A 25,530-nucleotide genomic window follows, 5' to 3' on the forward strand; every position below is an offset into this window, starting at 1 on the left:
CACATAAGTAAAAAAATCCAGCTACAGACAAAATTATATTGACTGAGAATTAGCTATGTGACCTATCCCAAAGAAACAAGTTCATCAGTTATAATTTAATAAGGAAATATTGCTATGGGAGTCACCAGGTGGTGCTGTTAAAAATGCACATTTTACTAGAGAAATTATCTTTGAAGAGATATTTTGCTATTAAGCTCTCTCTCTCTGTTTAGGTGTTATCTTGGAGCAGAATTATGCTAGGAAGAAACAGTCAGTATTTGACTATTTGACCAAATCTCCAAGAGACACTTCCTCATGCCATGTTCTTGAGATCCCCTGCTCCTACACTGAATTTATAGGAACTCTTGCTTAATTTATACTAAGAAAATACATAGATTTTGCCACTAACATAGGGAAAATTGACTTATGCAGTCCCAGCTCCAGGATAAAACTGAAGAACAAGTTTAAACCCAAAATATATCCTGGACCTAAGAGACAGCAAATTATTTCTGAACAGAATTACCTGGTTAGTTCTGAGACTTTCCTCTCTGTGTTGTGTTTCCTTATAGAATATTAACACCTTATAGAGTAAGTTAGTAAGTTATTTCCTTACAGAATAACCACCTACTTGGTGGTTATTAAACAGAGGAAAGACCATTACTTGAGATATGGGATAAAATTTTTACACCTTACAATAGGTCTTTTTGAGTTCTGACCACAAGCAACCTAAGCACTGACCTCACTGAATAAAACTTAAAACTAAGGCCTACATGAAGATGCAACTTTTCTTAGTTTAGCACTGTGTATATGGTGTGCCTAAAACCATTATCCTAACAAAGGCATGGAAGGACTTTATTGCTGTCCAATTTACATACTTAGAAACAATTCTTTCCAAAACAGTTTATTTTCTTTCTACTCCCTAGTAATAGAACCCCATACAACTGGAGTGGTATAAAAGTGAAATTTGGAACCAGAATCATGAAAATTCTTCTTTGATGTCTTCTGTGGTAAAACTAATACACATGACACCACTAAAAATGTATTCTAAAGAACTCCACCACCTTAGCAAACTGGAGAAATGTTTCAGAAGAGAAAGTAAAATGTAGAACGTCTTCCAGCAGAGAAGGTAAAATGCAGAACATCTTCCAGCAGATTCCTTGCTATATATTTACTGCTGCTATTTGAAAAGTGAAAAAAAAGTATTTCCTAAGGATGCATTCATAGAAATTTTATATGGGCAATTCATTTTCACACTCTCTTGATTCAGGGTAGGATACTGTTATTTTTGCACTGGGTAGAACAAGGTCTACTTCAAGCCACTTCTCAAAGAGTGTGATTTCCTTCAAAGCTAAAGCAATCTTGCTGGCAGAGAGCTTCACCTTCAAAAGGTGGCAAGATAGAGCCAGCATGATGGAAGAGAAAAATACCCTGTGAGTATGGCATACATCTCTCTACGTTTCTCTCTGTTCCACCTTTAAAATACTTGTATCATTCTAGTAGTGATAGATTCTTCTCTAGTAAATAGGAGTTCTTACTACAAAATCTATTAGAAGCATTAAAAAAATTAAAAATTAATTATTTTAATTAAAAAAAAATTCCTATTCTCTGCTACCAGGAAGTTTACAGAATATTTAGAAGTGCATCACAGAATAAGTCAATTTAGATTCAATTACCAATCACCAGCCCCCTCACAGCAGTCACATTATTCTCATGTAAAGTGCCACAGGATCTTTCAAAGCTTTATATGAAAGGTCAAGGATTTAACTGCACATTTTCTAGACATAAAGGTGTAGTATAACAATAGTAGAAAAAATATACAGTCCTCCCAAAGTTTTTTGTTAATCTTTAACATCACAATGTTTCAAGTTCAGTACCTGTCAGCCCCAACTGGAAATATTTACAGATCCTGAAAATCATCAAGTTTGCAAGAAGCCTCTTTTTGTATGATTAAAGATACTAGCACAGAGTTACAGCTGTACTTACACTGTTCTCAGCCAGGACTCCAAGCATGTCCCTTCTGCTGTCGTCAGTGGCACTGTTATTCCCCATCTTGTGCCAACAAGTGGAGTGTGGGACTATTTCAGATTTAGGAAACTCTAGATGAGAATAAAAGCTCTCTGGGTTGGAGTAGATATTTTAATATTAATTTTTTTTATTATTTTAAATTTTATTACAACAAAGCAAAGGAACAAATATTAAAAAAAAAAAAGCAAGTAATTTATTTCCTAAAGTCTTACTCAGATTTTCTTTAAAATGCCATACAACTTTCTGTCTTTTTAAACATAGGCTCCCCACCTGCTCACTACCAGCATTTAATTAATGTACTTCACAGTTTGCTGCTTGAACTTCTCAGCAAGTTGGAGTTTCACTTTCAACCTCTCTGTAGGCTACCTTTCATGCCAACAACAGCTCCCTTCTTTCCAGTTAACCTCATTTAGGCCAATTTCAACATAGCTCCATGCTCAGACATTAGGTCAGCCTGCTAAGCACATACAAACAACAGGGGCCATTAAAACCACACCTGGATTAATGCATCAGAAAAGGGTAAGTCATCTTAATTTTTGTATTATGGCAAAGCAAAATTGCAGACCACTATTTAAGTGATTTTTAAAAGAGCAAAAAGATCTATAGTCAACATACACATCACTGGATCATAAAAATTAATTTCCAAGTGTCCAGTGAGAAGTTAGAGCAGCAGTTTTCATATAGGAAAGAGCTTGGGAACACATGCCCTTAAGAAATCTTCTCCAGCAGATCAATTCTAAGAAAAAAAAAGCTAGTGAGAACATTCTGCAAGAACTGTTGTCCTATCTCCTACTTGACAATAAATAACTTCAGATGGTAGTAAAAGAGCCTAAGGGTCCAATATTGAAGATCCCAGATCCTCAAAAAAAAAAAAAAGGGAAGACATTTAAAAAGGAGGAAAGGACATTGCTCTCTTCTACCTCCTTGGCTGGAAACATCAAAGCTACAAACAGAACACAATAACCTAGCCCTCAACTAGAGGCTGGCTCTAACTGGGGAGCTCTAATTCTTTTTCAGTGGTTACATTCTTCAAGGAAACAAGAACAGCCCTTTATGGCAAAGTACTGAAACAGCACATTTTTCTCCTTTTACTGTTTACAATCCCGGTTCACTGCCAAATCACTTTCTCAGGAGTGCAAATAGCCTGGCTGCTGACTGCACTGGCACACCTGGGATAATTAAATACTTGATATCATCCCACACTTTCAGACCACTCCGTGGTGCACAAAATAAAGTCACTAAATTTTACAAGAGATGTGATGGGAAAATATTGATCAAATGGCAATTTCAAAATTCCTAGTGCATACCCAAACTTTAATAGTTACAAATGTAAGAAATCCTGTCTTCATATCATGTTAAACAGATGTTCTGAAGTCCAGATACATTTAATTGCTAATGAAAATCCGCACAGATAGGGAAAAAAAAAAGAATCCAAACACCAGCCAAACCACAAAAGCTACCATCCCTCTCTGTCCTAAGGGAAAACATATCCCACAAGCTCTGTAACCTAGAATGCTGATTTCAATACTACTCTAGAGGATAACAAATAGCATAAAGCACTTAAATACTCTTTGAAGCCTTCATTTGTACCACTTACCATAAAGTGTAGTACAGAGTGTTGTATCAATACTGTTTGCCTTCCATTTTAAACAAAATGAATCCCCAAGCGTCTCTTAAAAGGCTCTCAATGCATGTATCAACCACGCTCACATGCACATCAGTTTCAAAGCTGTCATTCCATGTGCCAATTTCAAGTATTGATCTAACACTTCATGCAGCCTACTCTGGCATTTACCTCAATTTTCAGTCATTGCAATAACTCCTGGATGCTGAGTGAAAAATAACCCTGCTATGTTTTTTAGAGCACACAGCCTAAGATCCAATATTTAAATTCACATGGCAATAAGATCAAAGGCCCTGGTAGGTTTTCTTCATTTTGGTAAAGCCACCTTCAGATGCTGACATTCCTGAGCACAACTGAAGGTGGCAACTGCAGCTGTTATTTTTCGCTCAAACCACACTAAGAACAAAGAAAGTCATTCCATGTTCCCCACCTTCTCTGTAGTTTTCCAAAACACATTAGTATGCAGTTTAAGTATTGATCCTACAAGGTTTGTGAAATTCATGTTACTTCAGGCAATAGAGAGGAGGGAGGAAAAAGCAATGCAGAAAACAAGGAAACGATCACTGTTTCCTTCTCACTCCCTTCAAACCAAACCCTCAGAATTAAGAATCCCTAAGAAACCAAACTCATGAAGTGTTCCATTTCCACCAAAAATCCCCACAAAAATCTTCTTGCCAACTGTGAATAACTGTACATAATATACTTCTGAAAGAAGGCTGTAGTCAGGTGATGGCAACCTATACTCTCAGAGGTGGTTTTCTACTCCACAAGAAAAAAAAAAAGAAGTCAAAATGGCACATCGATGCTGGCACATATACAATACCTTAATTTCCATGCAACTTATTTTATATCTCAATAGCAATACAAACACATTGGAAAAACTTCACCCCTGCTGAAAACACTGTTAAGCACTTCTTGAATATGTGTGGTATTTATCCTGCCAGTAAAGAAACTGCCTTTGCTAAGGAGTTTTAGATCTATGTACAAGTCATGATAATCAAGTTACCAGAATTGAAAACTCTTTTCTAGCAGTAAATGCAAAAAGACAATTGAGTTTCCAAGCAACGATTCTGCTACTGAGATTCACAGATGCTGAGCAGGAAGGCTGAGAAATTGCAAGATTCAGCATATGGTAATAGAAAGCCCTCCTCAAGCAACTATAAACTGTATTTGCTTCTACAAAGATAAAGCAGAGCTGAGGCTTTATTTTACACACCATCCAATAATTTGTTTGTTTGGAGTTGGTTTTGTTTTATCTTGCAAAGGTGTGCACTGCACTAGACTGACATGCTCCCAAATCAGTGTCCTTTCCTGTTAGTGGGACAGCCTTCTTCTCTAAGTAACAACACCAACTCCCTGTCATGGCCTACCTTGCCAAAGGATCACAGTTAAAAGGGATGGGGGACTCCAGTACCCAAACCAGTCTTTTCTGGTGTACTTATGGAATGCAGGATGCCGCTCTCTGAGGTCTTTTAAAGTCTTCTTTTCCCACTAGATCTGACAACAATGCATGACCTGACTCCCCAGCTCAGTCCCATCTCCTCAGCTGCTCCATCCAACTGCTCCTGTGAGGCTGTAGGCTGTCTCCTGCAGAAGCAGCTATTCTCCACAAGCTCAAATTTATCCACAGCTCCTGTGAGAAACATCCCATCTGTTGCAATCCTCCTGTATGGCCAGTGTTCCACCCAGGCACTGTGCACAACTGCTCCTCCTTGGGCAGCTTACCATCCTCTCATGATGTACTCTTTCTACAGAATAGGTACTACAAAAATAGGAAAAAAAACCCCAAACAACCAAATGAATCAGTCACAAAGGCTTCATTCACTTATTGCAAATGAGAGCTATTAAGAGATACTTTTATCTCTTAAAAACAGCCAAAACCAAATACCCAAACTGAAACCCAAAAACAAACAAGCAAAACACATTCTCCCCTCTCATTTTACACTTTCTCTACAATTTTTAAATTAAACCAGAACTGGAAGTTGTAACAGAACAGAAAGGCAATGCAAAAGACCTTAAGTCAGATCTACCAACAGGAACTGTGCAGACACACATATACAGCCCTTACCTCTAGGGATTACATCTTCACACTTCAGTTTTGCCCCACACAAGCTCTTCCTCAAAACTCAATAAAACACAATGCAGAGACTAAGACAATAAGCCTACAAAATATTCACTGTAAGTAAGGTGGCACAAGGGTTAATTTTTGCTTAGTTTTCTTCCCCACACTCCTACCTTTTCCTATTTTAGAGAGAAAAAACACCTTGACAGGATAAAATAATTGCAACCCTTCAAGGATCAGGTTTTCTCTCTGTTTTGGAATAAAAGAAGCAGTGTTAGTTTAAGGCCAGACTAAAAGGCAGCTAGAAAGAAAATACATAACATAATTCTGCTCGTAGCAAACAGAATTTGAATTCTCCACCTTTGAAGCACAACAATGTAACTATAAATCCCACTAGGAGAAGGCCATTTGCTGACAGAGATTGTAGATAGCAGGTGTTAAATTACTTACTGTCCATTGCCATGAATACAAATGTATTAAGAATTACATTCTGAAAAATAATAAACCAATAAAAGAACAGAGTTCAAACTGACTCCCTGGGAAATTATTTAAACTAGCCAAGATAACACTTCACAGATCAGAGCTGTTTCCAGACTGGCTGGGGAATGTTTGCCCAGCATGTCTTTCACATTACATTAACCTACAGCTAATATGAGATTTATTTTTTACAAACACCATATTTAGCTAAGCAAGTTAAAAAAAAAAAGAAAAAAAGAAAACCCAAACTACAAACACACAGAGAATCCCCTGCAAATAAGCAGGTAATAACTGTTAATTATTCATGGTGTGCAGTTACAGAGGAAATGAAATCCCAAATCTGCTCTTATGCACATACACAAAAATACTAAAAACCAATCCTCTTCTACACATAGGGGTATAGATAGCACATCAAATTTGCTTGTCACCATATGAGAACTATGTTTTTCCCAAATGGTTATCACTGTGATAAGCCAACTTCAGGTTCCCACTCACTCCGATAACACAGCCCACAGCACCGCCCCAATCAAAACAACACATTCAAGTGTCTAAAGCAGATAATTGTATGGATGAGCTTCCATTGCCTCTTGTGGATAAAGAAGTGCTGCAGCTGGGTGGGTATCAATTGTAATGCACAGGTGTAACCTCTCACAGAGCAAGCTACATGTAAAGAGTGACACCAACAGAACATCCATCAAGGGTGAGCTTGTTTTATTTTTGAAAGGCGTAGGAGGGGAATAGAAGGCACTTAGGGAAAGCATTTGATGTTATAAACACATAGAGGTTATAGCTGCAATGTCCCTCAGTAAGAGATCACCAACTAGAACCTCTTCCCTGTGAAGGTGGCAGTGCCTGATGTCTCCCTGGTTATGCTGCACAGTGCCTGACATCATTGTTTCAGCACATTTTAACTTTTTGCCCCTAGAGGTATAGAAATCTTTACAGAAACTGGTCACATATTTCTGCAATATCATTTTTTAATCTTGCACCCAATAAATATTTGTTTTTGTTAGTGCCGCTAGCCGAGTGGCATTTGATAAACAATGAATACTGCAGCAGAGTTTTCTCATCAATCAAACTACGTAAAAGGCAAATCCAGCAATTTAATCTCCTGTTGCTGCAAGCTGTCTAAACACAGTGGTTTTTAACAAGACAGTTTTGTTCCAAGAGTACACACTCCATCCAAGTCTTGTCATTCATTTGAAAAATTACATGCATGATTCCCAGCCCCTGGGAAACACAAAGCTATCTTACAACTATCCTTTAGAACTGAACTTCTTCTAAACAGAATTGAAATGATCCCTAACACAATAGTTGTCAAAGCAGAAAAATAAAATTTAAAATCCATCAAATGATTTCTTAAATGGTTTCTGATTTCTTAAACATTTTCTTTGTTGGGTGGTTTTGTTTTGAGAAATGTCCACACTCTAATTTTGAATTTGAGCAGAGGTCAAACAACTCAAAACTAATTCCTAAGTCACACCTATTACAAAGGCATGATGTTTTCAAAACAAAGCAAGAAACATGTGTTTTCTTCCTCTGCTTTTCTAAAGCAGAAGGGAACTCCAAGTACTGGAGTCACTTATAGATTATTTTTAATCACAGAGGGTCAAGAGTCTGTTTTTAAGTGAGTAGAGCATTTGCTACTGACACTGGACTGCGCTATTCAAACCGTGTGCAAACTGTTGTGATGTGTCCCAAGTCTGCCCTGCAGGACAGAGACGCTCCTGGGTCTAGAAAATCATCCCAAAGCAGACAGGAAAGAAAGCCATTAGAGAAATCTGAGGCAGCCTTCCAAGGAGCAAAGGGGACAAAGACCCAGCCTAACTCGACCTAAAATAGTCTCAGTTTATTGCAAGGATTGTATTCCACAGCTGCTGAAATTCAGCAGCCCCTTCAGTCCTGAAAGCTACTTCTCTCCCCAGGTTATATCACAAACTCACTAGGTCTTCAGATGAAGAATCTTCATAAACAAACCAATTTTTTCAATTTGTCTTAAGCTCAAGTTGATGTTTATTGTGGTGTCATCAACCTCTGATAAAGAGAGCTGGTGATGACCAAAAGAGCACCAAGCAGGTGCTCAGAACTGACAGGTTCTGCTGGATTCAAACTGAGGATCTACCATGGAAGTAAAAGTCTCTCTACGATTTTATTCATTCTTCAAGCATCCCCATGTGCCTATTCCTTCATTTCCTGCACCTGCAGTAAAGAGAAGTTAGGAAAGGACAACAAAATAAATCATTCATGCATTATACAGAAATCCCTTTTATTTTGATTTGTAAAAGTTAAAATCTCTCCTGACCTGAAAATGGGAACCCAAGACCTTCTGCATTTTTCATCATGGAAATAACTGTAACAAATTAACTTTTTAATCCATTTCCCTTTTCAAAAAATTTTAAAATGTCAAGTATTTCACACTAAATGTACTTCTATGCAGAACATTTCTATCCAAGAATGACAGAGTGTCTTTGAGAATGATTCAAAATAAACAATCCATTAGTGAGAATGGCATCATTTCCTAAGGTGTTAACTAACTGGAGAGTGAGTGCAAAAGCTGAATTTCCATTTAGCAAAACAGGAAAGATTAATTTCAAGCATCAAATTTATTTGCCCCTTTCTGGAGAGGCAGGAAGAAATTTAAGTGGAACAAAAGTCCCATGCATATACAATAAATTTTTTCAAACATTTCTTTTCATAACAGAAGAAGATCAAGTGGCTATTTTGACTTAATTTTCACAGTTTTTCAGGGTATGGATGCAGAAGTAGTTTAAGAATGCATTGAGAGGGGAAGGAAAGAAGCCCATAACAAACTGAGAAAAGCCCTATTGGCCTTCATCCCCATCTCATTTGTAAATTATAAAGGGAAGAATGAAGGTGAAAAAGAAGGTCTAGAATCAGCCAAGTGAACTAGGATTGTTCTGTGCTACCTGGGACAACACTGCTTGTCTATCATCTGGGAATATTCCCCACAGTGACAGGCCAATCACAGGTAATCCCATTTACGGTCCACATAAATACTGAGTTCTCCCAGCTGCTTTTTATTACTTGCACTGAAACATCCCAGAAAAAGAGACATCCTAGGTGAAAGACATAGGAATTACTGTCCTAGGAGGTAAGACTTCAAAATCTGGTACCATCCCAGGACCCACATTCATCTTCTCAATGGGACAGAACTCACCACCATTACTCAGTGCTGCAGTAATCACTTCTCCAAGAAAGCCCCGATGCAAGAATGAACACCAACCTGTGAATTTTGAATTCTGCTTGTAATCCAGGTCTCTTTTCCTTACTGTACTCAGGTAACATTTTAATCAGCTCACAATGTGACAATGCATCTTGAAAGTGATTCTAATCTGGTCAGGCATCTGAAATAGTGATTATTTTGTATCCTTAAATTTGCTAGTACAGTCATACACACTGCCAAGAGCTATACAGGGTTTGTCTGTGTAACTAGGGAGAATGTACCATCTGACTGTCTCAAAGCAGTATTTGCAAGGTGTGTTTTCCCTTCCCCTTGATTCAAAATAAAGGTTGCAATCATAAGCCTCTATGAACCTTATTTCACAGTAAATGCAAAAAAGTAGGTTAAGGCATGATTAAGCTTGTACAGATAGGCTCACAAATACCCCATGAAAAAGAGCGGAATATGAAAAAAGTCCATTCTTTTTCATTGTTTAGTCTGATGATCCACTCTCTACATAAAAGCATAATTCTTTTAAACAAGCAAACAAAAAGTTATTTAATAGAACACAATTATGAACCTGAGGACTATCCTAAAGAACATTCAAAAGGGCAGAATTGGACAATGCATTTGCCCTTTAGCACCTTGTAATCCATGCAGCACAAAGCTCATTTCACATTAGTGTAACAGTGCTTTTTTAATATAGGAGACATAAAGAACAGAATGAAAGAGACCTCAATATTCCTGACATGAACTGGCCAGCTATTACCTCAAAAATACTTTTACCAATGTAAACAAGCTTTTTAAGAATTTAAATGATAAAGCATATAAATATATGAGCAATACATATAAAACATATAATAAAGCAGCACACAGCTTCTACATGTACTGAGTCCCATACAAGGATGAGATTTTCCCCAAAACATTAAAGAAATTTTCAACCATGGGTAGCAGTGCCAACTGTCCCATACTTACATACTGAGTATGATGAACAAAAGTTTGTTAATTGAAAGCCACATGAAGTTAATGCTGGCCTTTCTTTACAAGGTAGAATGTTTCTCTAAGGTCCAGACCTCTGCCCCAGCCAGAGGCTGGCAGAGCTTTAAAGCAAATGCTAAATAAGCTTCCATAACTTCAGGCTTAGCAAACTATTTCTTTTCTCAAGGGAACGGTCACAAGTCCCTTTCACCTCTAACAGCAGCAACAAACGAGAAGTGCATTACCTACCAATACCTGCAGCCAGCCCTCTTCACACTGCTCTATTTGCCAGACAAGGAGGTTTAAACCACGTTAATCAACAGCAGCAGAAAGCCGCTCACTGTAAAGACAAAATGAGATGTTCCAAAGGAACACTGAAGTCTTCGGGTGTATGCAGTGATGAGCTCAATTACAGCAATGCTGCTCTGAAGGGTGCCTCATGCAGCTCATCCTGGCATCAGAAGTCTCATGCCATGGCTTGAGGATACAGCCTGTGCTAATGGCACAACTCTCCTGCATTTTGTTAAAACCGAGGACACAGTTTTAATGCTCTACTCTCCCTTAGCTTTTTTCATACAAACAGCAGGTCAGAAAATAAATTCAGGGATGGGCTGCAGAAATGCAACAAGTGGAACTGGAATACAACATGGGGATGCAGTTTGTTATCTTACCTATGAGCATCTTAGCAACAACTCACATTCCTTAAGTGATAGCTGTGAATGCGATTAAAACTCTTCCCTTTCCCTCATGAGAAATATCTCTGCCTTTTTTCAATTTCACAGAGAAATTTTTAAGCTCTGGATATGCATCATTTAATTTATCCTTCCTTGGCCAAGAAATAATGCTCTTCATGATAAATAGCTTCATAATGTAAAATCTAGTAGACATGGTACAATTCTTTAATGGAATTACTCACTGCAGGTCCCCTAGGGAGTGGCAGCCCTAGCAGGTGACAGCTGTGATCTCTATTCCCTGGCACTGGGCAGGATATCAATCCTGTAGCAGTAACTATTCGAGAGCACTTTACCAGCTACATAGATTTTTAGCTCCCAGTGCACTCAGGAGGGATTCACACTAACTCTTATCTTTTTTTCCTCAGAGCTGCAAGTAGCACCAAAACACAAGCAGGAACAGGATTGAGCAGCAGCTGAGCACAGATTTTGTATTTGAGAGAAATGAGGAGTCCTATTAGGCAAATATAAAACTACAAACTGAGTTGCACAGGAGTGAATTTGCAAGAAACACAATTAGCTCTGTGGAGAGCACAAACACAAGTACCTGGACAGGCTAAACCATGGCATACTGGTAAACAAAAAAAATACCTAATATCATAGCTAGCACTGCCAGTACCTCAGATCTGACCATCAATATTATATATTCTCTAGGACTGCAGAAATTATGAACAAAAACCGAGAGACAAAGGATATACCAACCTCATTAGAAAGCAAAGTAGCTTGCATTCAAATGCTCCAGTTTTAACACCTGTGACCTGCTGAGCAAAGGAGATAGCTGGGAGAGTTAAATACAAGCCCTTCATGCAGTATAATCTAGAACTCTTGTCTATCCTTGTCAAATTCTCTGCAGTTACATCCCTTAGGTAAAAATATCCAAGTTAATATAAGGTAAAAATGAAAAACAGTGTTAGTTCTTGTGTTGCTTAAGCAGTTAGGAAGTGTAAATAAATGTGATAATTTGGGAGATTACTAGCTCAAAGTTCTGTATAAGTCAGAACTATTAAGTAGTTTCATTATCAGTATAGAGACTTTTGTTTCCCCCCTTTGTTGCAATTTCTCATCTTGAATCTTCACTACCCGGCCCTCATCTCCCTGTCACAATCTGCAGCAGCCAAGTGATAAGGCTCTTTGTTTACCTTCAAGAACACCAATTGTTCATCTGTCAGTGCTCAGGTTTTATCACTGGTTCAGTGGCAGTGAAATTGAGTTCTGGGAGGAGGGAGCCTGCATTATGTGAGAACAATTAGATGCAAGGACAGCAGTATTTTTGTGATTGAGAAGTCAGCTTTGAAGCCAGCACTTACTATCCATTGGAATCAGCTGTGAGCATAGAGTAGAACCTGATGACATGATGATGAACAGTCTGATTGCACAGTTCCTTTGCACAGAGAGCTGTGAATATGTTCGGTGTTCCTCAGATTCTGCCTGTATCCCACACGTGCTCTGCAGAGTAGAAACAGTAAAACACACATTACTTTTCAAGCCACATTGCTCTCTGCAGGAAAGCAAGCAGTTCAAGACTTCTCATAGGCTCTCAGTAGGTATGTTGGTTTGTTTGTTTAAATATATTTGAAACCAGAAATTTTCACCTGTAGCTTATTTGAGGTTTTTGTATGGAGTTAATTTAGTGGGTGATTTCACCACTGGAGGGGTAAATGCACTCAGGTAGACAAAGGCGTGACTATAAAGCAACTTTAAGAAATTAAAGCAGCTGCGAGTGTAGAATAAAAAGGTAACACAAATAAATTAAAAAGTCCATAATTCAAGAAAGAAAAGGCACCAATACATGAAGGAGGATGATTCTCAGAGGAATAATTTAATCACACTTTTTGCAGATGACCTGCGTAAACCAGGGAAAAAAACCCTAAAAAACCAAACACAGGAAGATATATATCCTGAAATGTAAACTGAAGATACTGAGTACTTAAATAAACACCTCCTAGTTTTTAAAATGCTTGAATAAAATTGGAAAGCAAGAATAAACAAAAATAAAACAATTTTCCTGTTTCAAATGCAGTAGTCCCATAAGCTTTAAGGGAGCTCAGCACTGAGATCATTCTATTTTGCTTTCTCCTTATTAGGGAATAAAATAAAGTTATGATACAACTTTTCTTGCCCCCAGTACCCAAGACATTTCATCTGTTCAAGAAAGATAATAATTCTTATCTTAACTGCAAGCTTATGAGATTCATATTGCTACAGTTAAACACAGAACACCATCCTGTGTCAGTGGAATTGTAGGGATGAAAGCACCAGAAATTAAGAGCTTGTACTACAGGTGGGATTACTAAATCAATGGTATCCACCATCACATGCTGCTGCATCAGGAAAAAAAGGCTGAGTCCTCACAGTGTACTTAGGGGGGCTGTGAAATCAGGATCACTGCTCCTGTCTGCTGAAGCATTTACTGCCCTTGCACTTCTCACATCTTACAGGTGGATTTATTCTACCCTCATCCTGCAGAGGGAAAACTGAGACACCAAGCAGAGTAAATCAGCCCCTGAAGGGGACAGAGGTGCTTGGAGGCTTGAGTTGGGATCCAGGTGAATTCCTTAACCTGCAAACAAAGGCTTCCAGCTGCTCTAATTATGTGTATGTACCCAAACCCACACTAAGGAACCCACTCAAGAACAATGATGGAGCACAATGTGCATTTAAGGTGCACATGCAGTGATTCAGTTTAAGCAACACGAATATATCAATGTCAGTGATAAGATAGGAACAGTGGGACAAGACCTGCAACACTTGGTCCTCATTTAAAGAGCAGCTGCATCAGAATTCAAGCTAATTCTTCTTGTTAGCATTTCCATATCATATATCCTGATAACTGGAAATTAATACTCTTCAAGATGGAGACTGTAGGCTGTAATTAGTTAGAGAACTACTGTCACACTAATTCTTAAAATCAGTGACACAGAATATTTGCTAATTGGACAGAGAAGGTGCTGAGCTAAATGAGGCCTCAAAGCAATGCTTCCATTGCTCTTCTTGAAATCATTAAGGACAGGGGGAAGGAGAGTCTTGCCAGAAAAACATGTTCTGTTCAAACAAACTGTAATGTGTGCAAGGACAGCACAAGACTTCCTCTGAAACATGACTGACTCAGCAGAGGCTCTGCAGAAAACTTTGGCAGCATCTTAAACCGAAAATTGAAGCCCTTGTTTGATTTCCTTGTAATTAAAGCTTCCACATCTGCTATAATTTGGCCTTCCCTCTTTTCTGCACTGCATCAAGGTAAACAACTAAGCAATTATTACAGCTGCTCCCACAGACACATAAAACACTTACCTTGGGTAACAGATTTTGTTAAAATTATTGGACTGGAGTTGTCATCTGTTACTATATTGCAAAAAATCTATGTCTCTCTTACATGCAGCATAGAATAAAAAGCTCAGTAAAAGCATGCAATACACACTACTAAAACAAACTTTTCTTTTCTATAAGTTCATAATCTGGTTGTCAAATGACCAGAGTCCAAGAGAGCACCTGACATGCTATGCAAAATTTGAGCTATTCTCAGTTTAGAAACAATTTAGTCTCTTTGCTGAGACTCAGAGGTTTTTGTTTTATTATTATGGTAGCTAATATGAAACCTACATAATTACTTGACATTTCTTCCTGCTGCTTATTCTCCTCACCTGAAACCACATTCTTGTGCCATACCAACCTCAGTGGTTTGAAAAAACAGGAGCCTCTGAATTCTGAAACAATGAATCTCATCACCCTGCAAATCTATTTGACAACTAAAAAAAAACAAAGTGAGGGGAGAAAAAGTAAAATAACAGTGTCTGGAGAATTGCAACTCAACAATATACTTTTCAAAGTTTACCAGCAGAAGTCAGTCACTCTGTCAGGAAGTTCCTGTCTGTGTTCATGTCTGAGATACTGAATGGGATTGCTTCACAGGCACTGTGGAAGAAGCCTTGGATGAAGGTACATCAAACAAGCCATAACTAAAATTCAGACTGGATAAATTCATTAACACAGGGACATACTGAAAGTTTTGCAATTTAAACAATGTTTTCTTCAAATAGAACATAATAATCTCCTTCTTCTGCTTAACAACAGCTAGAATAGCCTATATGAATGCAGGCTTCATTTGGTATTGCAAGAGCAGTGTGTGAACTGTTCCAAGAGCTGTAGAGTGTATCCATATTGGTAAGTGCCTTTTTGTGAGCATAAATAACATATATTTTTTAGCAGAAATGGAAGAATAATGTGTATCATCACAATTTCCACCAGAGTAAAACTTATCAGCTGGACTAGGGAGAGGGATTAACTGACAGGAGAGCTATAGATAAACATCTCCTGAACCACACATACTGCCAAGAAATTACGAGAGGAATATTGCACTCTGAAATAGGGAAGAAAAAACTCCACCAAAGCCATTATAGCTATTGCAGTGATTCAATAATATTTGGTGTGTGCAGTTCAATTATCCCACTGCCAAAGTAAGTAATAAAGTAAGTAATAAAAAAGTAATTTTACTCTCACAAAACCTAAGTAATCAAACTTGAAAAACTGAGATAGAGCAATTTTAAAATTAACCCAAAAATCCAAAAGATTTTGTGTGAATTTCCAACTAATGAAACAATAAAGCTGCTGTTGTTCACCACAGTGACTCTATTTGGACTTGATCACTGCCTTTCACACCACTTTACCAAATTTTGGCATATGGTCCACCCTTAGTGCCAACAAAGGCTCCCTTCCACGTCTTCTCATTAGTTAAAATCCAGAGCTGAGGAATAAATGGGATGTGGAAACCTTCAGAACTGAGCAAAGTTCAGTGGCTCCCAAGACAAAGTCACTGAACCACAGGATCCTTCCCAGCAGCCAGCTGCAAGGGCTGAAGTCACTGGAGCTGTTGTGGGGCTGCAGAAGGGTGGCCACCTGCAGCTGGGTCATGGCAGGGGGTGCACAAACACGGGAAGACACCAACCTGCACCTGCAGCTTGCTGTAAGCCCAAGAGCAGCACTGTGAAAATAAACAGTTTATTTCATGGAAGGGGATGTAATTACATAACTTCCAAGGAAGGGCTTTCGGAAGCAAGGATGCACCTTTTCTAGTGTGCATCTTCCACTGCACAAATTCTGGATCATAAAACTTCGGAGTGTAACACAAACACAGAAGTAATTGTATAGACCTTCCTCAGGGCAAAGGATGATAAATGACCCAGCAAAGCATTCCATTGTTGCAGAATACTACACACACTCCAACACAAAAAAAAAAAAAAAAGAAAACTATGGAGATTAAAATTCTGAAAGAAATGTGGAGCTCAGGAAAATGAAGCTTAATGAGCTACCTCACTACAGGCAGTCTTTGTACCTATGATTAATTTGATGTTTCCTCTCACATTTATTTTAGGAAGGGGGAAAATGGCTGTAAGTAGTTTTCTAAAAGGTGAACATCAAAGCTTTTCAGTGATACTATCTCAGAACCAAAATTTCTAACACTGTGTATTTGTACATTGGTGAACAATTAGCAGTAGGCTTTATAGTAAGACTGATATTTTAAAAATGGTATTTTAAAAAATTAAGTGCCTTGATTTTTGAATAACCAATTCAGCATCTTCACTAGGAGCTGTTTTCTGAGTGTTGGGGCTTTCTTCCCTGGTTTATGGATCCTGGCAGCAAGTCAAATTGAAACTTGAAGTACAACTTTCAGAAACCTCAACAAAAAATACAGGGAAAACCAATAATCCAAATTTCAGTGCTTCTCTTCTGTATTTTCCTATGCTACACTGAGCTTGTAAAGTAACAGGTAGTGAACAAAATTACATTCTCAGCTGCATTTCATTTGCCTTTGCAAAGACATGATCTCCTACAACAGAAAAAAGGTGAAGTAGGCCCGAGGATCTGGCAGGTAAGTGAAGGATGAATTACTTTTATGATGATGAACTGAGTCTCTTGTGATAACAAAAATTAATGGTTTTGTTATCACAAGAGTTAAAAATGTGGTGTGTAGTGCAAGCTCAATCTTGTGATGCTAGTTAGACAATGATGCAATAGTGCTGTCTCTGGGTCTCAGAGCTCAGGCTCTCAGTGTACATTGCATTACACAAACACAGCAGCTTATGGATCCTGGTGCTCCTACCATTGTGCCATTAGTATGGATGGGAGTCACAGCAGCTGCAAAAGCCTGGAGTAGGAGGAGCATGAAGGAAATTCTGGCCCAGACACAACCATAGACATCTGTAGGACATGGCTGTGTTTCCAACTCTGCTGTTGGTCACTGCATCCCACAGAGAAAAAAGGAGGACAGAGAACTTGACAAAAGTCTTCACTGAAACATGATCTGTAATAAATACAAAGCTACCTGGTTCTCTAAGTCTCTTCCCTGCATGCAGTCTGGTTTGATAGAACTCTTCCTTTGGTCTTTTATTCAGCTAGTTGATGGAGATTCCACCAGCACCCGAGTTTTTAAATCTTTTCTTCTCCTTCAGACTTCCTACATCATCCAACAGAACTTTCCTCTCCAGACTGAATTTTACTAGAATGGAATCTGAAATTCAACATTTTGCTGTGAGAATTTAAGCTTGTCTCAAGTGAACATATCTGAAAAGCACTTAATGCCTACAGCTAGCCTGAACATTCATAGTTCCTTCCAAATGGCCTTTCTTAGCAGCAAGGAGAGTTCTCTTTTACCAGAGTACAGCATTGGTACACAACCACCCACAGCTCACCTCTAAAGAGAAGCAGCATTATTCCCCCAGAGCTCCAGGGATGATGTTATTAGAAGCCTGACTCCCACAGCCAGTACACTGCAACCTTAATAAACCATGCATTTGCATCAAGGGATTACATCCATGAATGCAGGGGAGTGGACTCATTTAATAGTCTTTCTCTACTGCTAACTTCTCTGATCCCTACAGCAATTCTGCACTGCAAAAACACAGCTATAGAATGACAAACTGATGCTTGCCTTCCTTCTAAAACAAGTAATTTCTGATTTTATGGCTACACCAGATGCATTTTCCTCACTTAGATTTAAGGAGGACAGGCTGGTTATATTTCTCTCTATTTTTGTCAAAAGCTTTGTGTTTTGTACTGGCTGCCTCAGGACAGGGCTGATCTAATTCTACAAACTATGGTTGATCTGTTTTGCTTTTGCTGAGCAATAGCTCACAAAAATAATCTCTGTGATCCTGACTGCAGCAACTGGGCAGGATTAGACAGTCAAAGGTCTGACATACACAGGCACGTACCATTGTCTTTAATTCTGTGTGCCTCCATTATCAGATGGTAATGCAGATAATCCTCCATTTGAATTTCAGATAAATAACTCCTTGCCCCTTTTTTTCTTTTGCATAACTAATGTAGTTTTACCCCCTCTGCATGAATGAAAATACATTGAGAGCTACTACTGTGAAAATAAAGCAGTCCCTTTATTTGGCTGTAGGGTGCCTGATCTGAAGAGCCTCTCCAGACTATCAGCTGGCATTAGCTGGCAACATTCTGTCAGCCTCAGACACTGCCAGTGGCAGAGGGAACTGGAAACTCTCAGCTCTCATGCCTCCAGAGAGGCTCTCACTCACTTGCACACTCAGGCAAAGGCGCACTGGTGTATGCAGGCAGGGTACTTTGTACTGGTAATGCCTCTGCTGTCTCTATCAATAGATAAACAGCTCCTTCCAGGGTACAGAGCCACCAAATTAATTGTCCAGAACACGTTTTTAAGCCTCTTCCTATCACAAATTCAAAGTTCTCCATCTCCTCAGTGAAAAGCTGTATTCTAAATTTGTCCTACAATGGAGTTAGGCAGCCACATGTACAATTTTGCTCTGTAACCATATATGTACCCAGCAATGTAAAAACCAGTGAATTCCCTTGATCTCTTTGCTTGTGGTGTCTTAGTACAGGAAAGTGGGACCTTACAGACTTAGAGCTGTGCAGGTCCTAAAGAAACTTTTAATTGCAGAGTGAATATTCAGACAGAATGAAGATTGTGGAGCAGATACAGAGACACTTCTGTGACACTCAAGTGGCTCAGTCTTGTGGCTTTCATTACTGACCATTTATCTTTTCTCCCAAACTGCCAATTCCATCTATTCTGATTTAGCACAGAAACTACTATATTCTTTCTTCTAAGTCACAAGGGAAGCTTGTAGACCTTCAAAACACACGCTATCAATTCCCAACTGACTATTTATGTTCCTGTTGTTCCCTCACTATCTAAAAGTTCATTTCCAATCTCTCAAACACCACAATCTCCCTCTGGTCCTTCACTCCCCCACTCAGAGTGAAATGAGCCCTTGAGCTAGAGACTGAAACATCCTTCTGCAGTCCTAGCATGTGTCTCTCATTTAAACCATTCTTTTCTCAGTTTCAGCCCTCATATAGGTGATATGATGCATTTACATCTTTGGGTTTTTTCTCCATTCTTCTTGTTGCCTGCAATTCCTACAGACCTTTTACAAACTCCAGGCCTCAGAACATCTCAGCTCCAGACTGATGTAACTGCAACTTGTCTTAAAGAACTTCATGCTTTATTGTAACTCTCGTGTTTTAAGAGTTAAAAGTGCCTTTTCCTTTTCCTTTCATATTTTTTTTTCTCAAAGATTTCCTTTCTTTCAATTACTACTGGATTCTGACAGCAGTTATCCTATTTTATTTCACATTTTACAGCCAGGTATCCTGTCTTAAAATTCAAAAGAGATGGTGAATAGCTTCCTCAAGAGTAAAGGCTTGGGAAGGTACCCTGTTCTCTGGGTTTTCTTCTCTTACATCCTTATCCATTAGAAAACTTGACCTTTATTTAAAATTAAATTAAACCCCTTGTATTTGAGACAAAATTTAAACATACGAAGCAATTTCATTGCACATGTTTGGAAAGCATGGAAAGAAGCTAAGATACACCTTGGGTTTTCCTCAGAGCTTTCTTGGAATACAAACAATAAAAACAATTGTTTTCTTTAAAAAATGCTCAAAGAACATACACATATAGTTCCTTTGGCTTCACCATCTGAGCTGTGCAAGAATTCCTAGCACTGTGGCAGCAACATAAAAGGAGGACTGACCATTAGCACCTGGAGTGATGAGCACACCAGTTCTCCAGCACTGAGCACAGCAACAGAAGCAGAACCTCAACAGAAAGAACTTCTGAGAAGCAGAGCTGGAGCAACTATGATCTGACTGAAGGGCTCCATCCTCCACTCTTGGATTTAAGGTACAGCTGTATCAGACTGCAAATGATCTGAGTGAGGCTCTGCTTAACAGATTGCAGGCAAGAGCCAGGCTCTGCAAGCATCAGCTTCCCAAGCAAGCGATTTATGTGGCTGAATACAACACAGTGTTACAGAGTATTCAGATGAAAGGCAACATCCACTGTGGGATAATGGAGAATTACATGCTCCAGCCAGCTCCAAGTCTATTTCCCTAGAACTTCAGGAGAAAACTTTAAACCCCTGAAGTCACAGCAGTTACATTCAGGTTCAGTCCAGATTTAGGCATCAGTTAGGATAAATATGCTTAAAAAAATCCAAACACCAAAAATATATCTTGTAAAATAAATTTTAAAATTAACTTTGGGGTACCTCTTTTTATATCATCTATAGTTTTTTCAGGTTGTTTTTCCTGTTGTCATCTGAAATCTATGTATTTCCTGGATTTGTTTTCTTTCTTTGGGAAGTGAATACACTGATTTTCTCTGTATTTATTCATTTATGAGAAGTTTTTCCAAAATGGCTGAAGGATTTAACCATACAAATCTTTTTGACTCTCTAGAGGATTTGTTTTCCAAAATTCTCTAGAGGCTTTTGAAAACTCTAAATCCCCAGACCTACAATAAGTCTGCTTTGTGTACTACTGTGTTTCTATTTCACAATTGTTCTACTGAGCTGGCTTACAGGCATGCATATCTGCTGAGCAGCACATTTTAAGGAATCCTGGAGAATACACATAAAATTCTCTCTCTGCTGTAAGGTAATTATAAGCATCAACAACAGAATGTTTATGTGTTTCATGCTGCCCAGCTCAGATGTAAGTAAGGACAGAATTCAGCGAACTGACTCTGAAAGATCAGCAGAAGCCATGAGTGAGTGGGAGAAATGTTTCATTGGATAGTTTTAAATCTCCTCACATAAATAAGAGGGAACTGTGAGCTATCTGGAATAGAATACTAGCCACCTTCAATATATTTCCTATCACACAGCAGGGCAGCGTTTTGGATCAAATTTACCCTGGTGAACATACTGAAGTCCTCAGCTGTACTGAGCATTTCAGATTAATAATAAAGAAGAGGCAGGCGAGGTGAATTGTCAGAGACCAGAAAAGGCCAAACCATTGCACTTTTCAGGTTCCCCACATGACAGAGCTCACCAAGAACAGCTGTGGTGTGAGTGCACAGGGTGAAATGGTGGCCAGGCAGAGGTGGCTGGAAAAACCTGGAAGATCTCACGTGGGATCATCCACACATCATTCCCAGTGTAGAACATGAAGATACCTTTCGTTCCTTTGTGTCTCAATTTTAAAAACTGATTGGCAGAGCTCAGCCCAGACTCACTGAACTCAGTCTGACTGCCATATCCAGATTGATGACTAGGTCTATGAAGATTAAAATTTTTCTCTTCCTGAGACATATATGTGTTTTTCTCCAAAAGGAACACCTTGTAGCACAGCTTGTACATGTGCGAATATTTGGAAGTCCCCTGTTAGAAAAACATAGAATGAACTGTTGAAATCATGACTTTAACTCAACAGGGTTAAAATCTAAAAAAATGCATTACAGAAACAGATCTGCTGAAGGAACAGTCATTTGAGCCTAGAAAATCATGACTCAGAAAGCTGCACAGCAATGGCAAACAACTCCCATTGACCCTTGCCCATAATCTTTTAGGCAACAGAACAATATGCAAACCTAAAGGAAGCTGGTTTTCAAGAGAAAGGTTTTAAAAAGGCTTTTATTCAAGAATTATGCCCTATGTCAGTTAAAATTGTATACAGAGTAGGTGAAAGAAGCAAAGGTGAGAAAAAGCTGCAGGTAAAAAAATTACTCCAGTCTAAGGAGGCTACAATTACAAAGTGAATCACCACAAATACACACTGAATATGTCCATCATTACCTGCCTTCTGGAGTGAATGACTAGGTAATCAGATTAGTAACTTTCTCTTAAAATCCTGATTTTCTGTAGGCTACATAGAACTCAGCATCTCTGAATAGTCTGGAAAAAAACTCATCTGGCAGCATCGAAAATAATACAGTCTGAAATGGCAACTTGTGCTGGTAAGCTTTCTTTAAAAAAAAAAAAACAAACAAAAACCACTTCTTACTTTAGGGTCACACTTTCTATCTTACATCCTACAGCTTATGTGAGATCAACTTGAATTTTCTTTTTTTCTATCTCTTTTCCTAATTACTGGTAAAAAAATCTGGCATTCAACTCTGTTTCTGATCTCCCAACTTAAAATATTGAATGGAAATTAGTAACAATGAATCTAAGGAAATTATTATCAAGCAAAACCAACAAGCAGGTGACTGCAGTGAACTGCCCCCCTGGCCCTGGCCAGCTAGCCATGATCTAACAGAGAATACATCAATTGTAAGGTCATTGAGAGACAAAGGAAACACAACTGATATTGATGTAAGGGGAAACAAGCTTAGGGAAGTCTAATTGTTAGTCCAGTCAGGACAATGAAGAACTATTCAAGTGGGACAGGGCCCACTTCGTGCCCTCAAGTCTCCTATGAGACACAGAGGTCCCACACTATCAGTGGCCATGCCTGATTAATCACTTACTCAGCCACTCATCTGCAAATGACCTGAGCTCTGTAATTGACCCCAATGGGACCACCAGGGCTCCCCCAGTTGTGAGCAATTGTTCAATAGTCCACTGTGGCATTCAGCTGTCACCGACCCACCAAAGAAATCCATTTTGCACTACAAAATGCTTTGTGATACTTCCTTTAAAATGTATTCATGTGAAGACACATTTTGTGAAGCAAAATCCTTAAAAATAACCACAATAGAGAAGCAATTGAAGTGAATTAATTTTACCTGATTCAACAGGCAGCTATTATAATTACAAAACCAGCCCAGCTTGCTATAGAATTCCCTGTTGATACTTTTATCTTGAAGAGAGGTAAAGAAAGAAAAGCATTTAAAGGCACCTTATTATCTTCCTGATTGCAGATAAGGGCAGGAGCTGAGTCCAGCTCTCAATACATGTTCTCTTCAGTAAGCAGTGTATCAACAAAAGGAGCAAAATGTGACAGAACTTGCAAGTCCCAAAAGTCTTGGTTTACAAGCTAGTTTCACCATTATAGGCAAAAAAGTACATAAAAAACCAGCAAAATACTCAAATTGGGGTAGATTCAGGAATTTAACCTCCAGGTTAATTTATCTACAGCTCACTGAAAGTCGGTTGGAGCTTGACATCACAGCTGATATCTAAGCTTTGAACTTGAGCATTACAGCCTTTGATTTAAATGCTACCTCCAATACCACTCTCAAGAGAGTTATGTCATGGAAATGAAGGTTTATGTCACATTTACTTATTACAGTACAAAAAAAAATAAATACAACGATGCTGTCTTCCAAAGTACAGTTGCAAATTTAATTGCTCTTCTGAAATTATCTTGAATTAAATGCTTGAAAGTTCTAATCTTGTGTGTTCTAAGGACCTTAAGGTAGTAAAATACGCTCTTTATCACAGTTTCATGAAGAATGCAAAGGAAAAATAAATCCTATGATAAATATACGGCAGTGAAAGGATAATGAAGCCAATATACAGCATCCTAAGGATTGAAACTGGCCAGGGAATAAAGAGCAACAGAGCAGTTCATAGTTTCCCTGCCCCTTGTGGCATTAAATCTTTCTTGAGAGAGAAGTTGCACCTACCCATTTTCCTAAAAGAAGGATGGATTACTGGAAGTGATAGGTCAAAAGCAATTTATCTACATAACTGTCAAAGAGTGTCACATTTTTTCAGCCTATTCTCTTAATGATGCAACATGATAGATACAGTTACTGTATCTATTTTTGCCCATACGCCAAGAGCAGTTTTTGCCAAAACCACAAGAAGTATTACAAATTTGATATGAGAGAGTTAAAAACAAGTTACTCATCTATGTGAGAAAGGAAACATCTGCCTTAAGAAAACTACCAACCAACCAATTTTCATTTTGAAAATGGTCAGACATTATTCAAGTCTAAAACATAAGAGAACATACAGGTAGGCATCAGATCCAATGTGGATTTTCAACACTCTTCTGATGTTATAGCAAGCAATAAAAACCATTGTGCTCACAGACAGACTGCATGTCATCATACTGCTTACAGTTTCCCATTTATTTATTTTTTGATAACTGAAAATTCATTTGAATTTGAATGATGCTGATATGAAGCATCATTCTTACTATAAGTCTCTGTTCCAAAATAAGAGAATACTACCCAAAAAAAATAGTAATTTTAAAACCCTATATATACCAGGGGAAAAAAAAAGAAATCAGTATGATAAATTTCAGACCAAATGTTTTATTTGAGCTATAAACCACTAAATAGATGCTCTTGCAACAGAAATTGGTGTAAATAATACTGAGTAATAGCAGCCCTACCTATACGGGGGAGAAAGGGTGCAGCTTGTGAGAATGCTGAGGCAGAGCTGAGTCATGCCCTGTCCCTGCAACTGCCCAGCAGAGACTCAGTGAGCACAAATGACAATGTGCAAGTGGTTGCCTGAAACCTTTTGGCCAAGGAGAGAGCAAACCACAGTCGGCCTATAGACCCAGGGCAGTCAAGAGAAAAAGTCTCCCATTGATTTTAAGGGCCTTGTGTTCAGCTCTGCAATGTTTGTTTTCATGCAACCCAAGCTATTCTGCAAGTTTCCAGCCTGGCCAAACTTCCAAGCATGAATTACAATGGAAACTGGAATGCATTCAAATGCTATTGGCTCTTCAGAAGTGGACCCAAATTCACACTAAAAAGCACTGTTTGACAGATAGGAATATGGTGATTTACCAAAAACTGTATAGTATCAAATGGCAATGTTAAAAAAAACAGAATTCTGTTTTCAGGCCAGGAGAAAGAGTGGAATAGCAATCTGAGCCTGTTCCAGCCTCACAAAGTACAGACTATTGCTGGGCTTGCAGCACATCCACTGATAACAGAAAGTAGAAATTTCTACTTTCTGTGCAGTTTTGTTGTTATTTAAAGGCTCTTTTAATCAATATGTTACTTAGATGTGCAGTTTTCCAGCTTAGCCATAGAAGGGTAGCAGTGTACTGTTCAGCAGAGTATTTATTAAAACATTTCAGCTTTCTTCCTTAGAGCGTGCAAACTGCTGTTACATAATGTTTAATACAATACATTTCAGTATTTTAAACTGGTGTTTTACTTCTGAGACCCTGTAGAGGGCATTAGGAAACACAAACACTACCTCTTCCCAAGGCCTACATTTCTGGGATTGTAATGGGAGCAGAGCTAATGAGGATGGAGTGAAATCCAGCAGATACACCCACTTCTTAACACTTCTGT

The 25,530-nt window shown here is 38.6% G+C and overlaps 1 long non-coding RNA gene across 1 annotated transcript; it reads right to left on the minus strand.

The window, feature by feature from the left end:
* Positions 1–2,221: 2,221 nt before the first annotated feature.
* On the minus strand, positions 2,222–12,650 carry LOC107206834. Its single transcript, XR_001522526.2, has 5 exons — positions 12,365–12,650; positions 11,760–11,818; positions 10,576–10,666; positions 9,412–9,532; positions 2,222–8,366 (listed from the first exon to the last, which is right to left on the minus strand). It is a non-coding gene; the product is annotated as an uncharacterized LOC107206834 (long non-coding RNA).
* Between the last annotated feature and the right edge of the window lie 12,880 nt (positions 12,651–25,530).

This window comes from Parus major, chromosome 6 (assembly GCF_001522545.3).
Source record: "Parus major isolate Abel chromosome 6, Parus_major1.1, whole genome shotgun sequence".
Lineage (NCBI taxonomy): Eukaryota > Metazoa > Chordata > Aves > Passeriformes > Paridae > Parus > Parus major.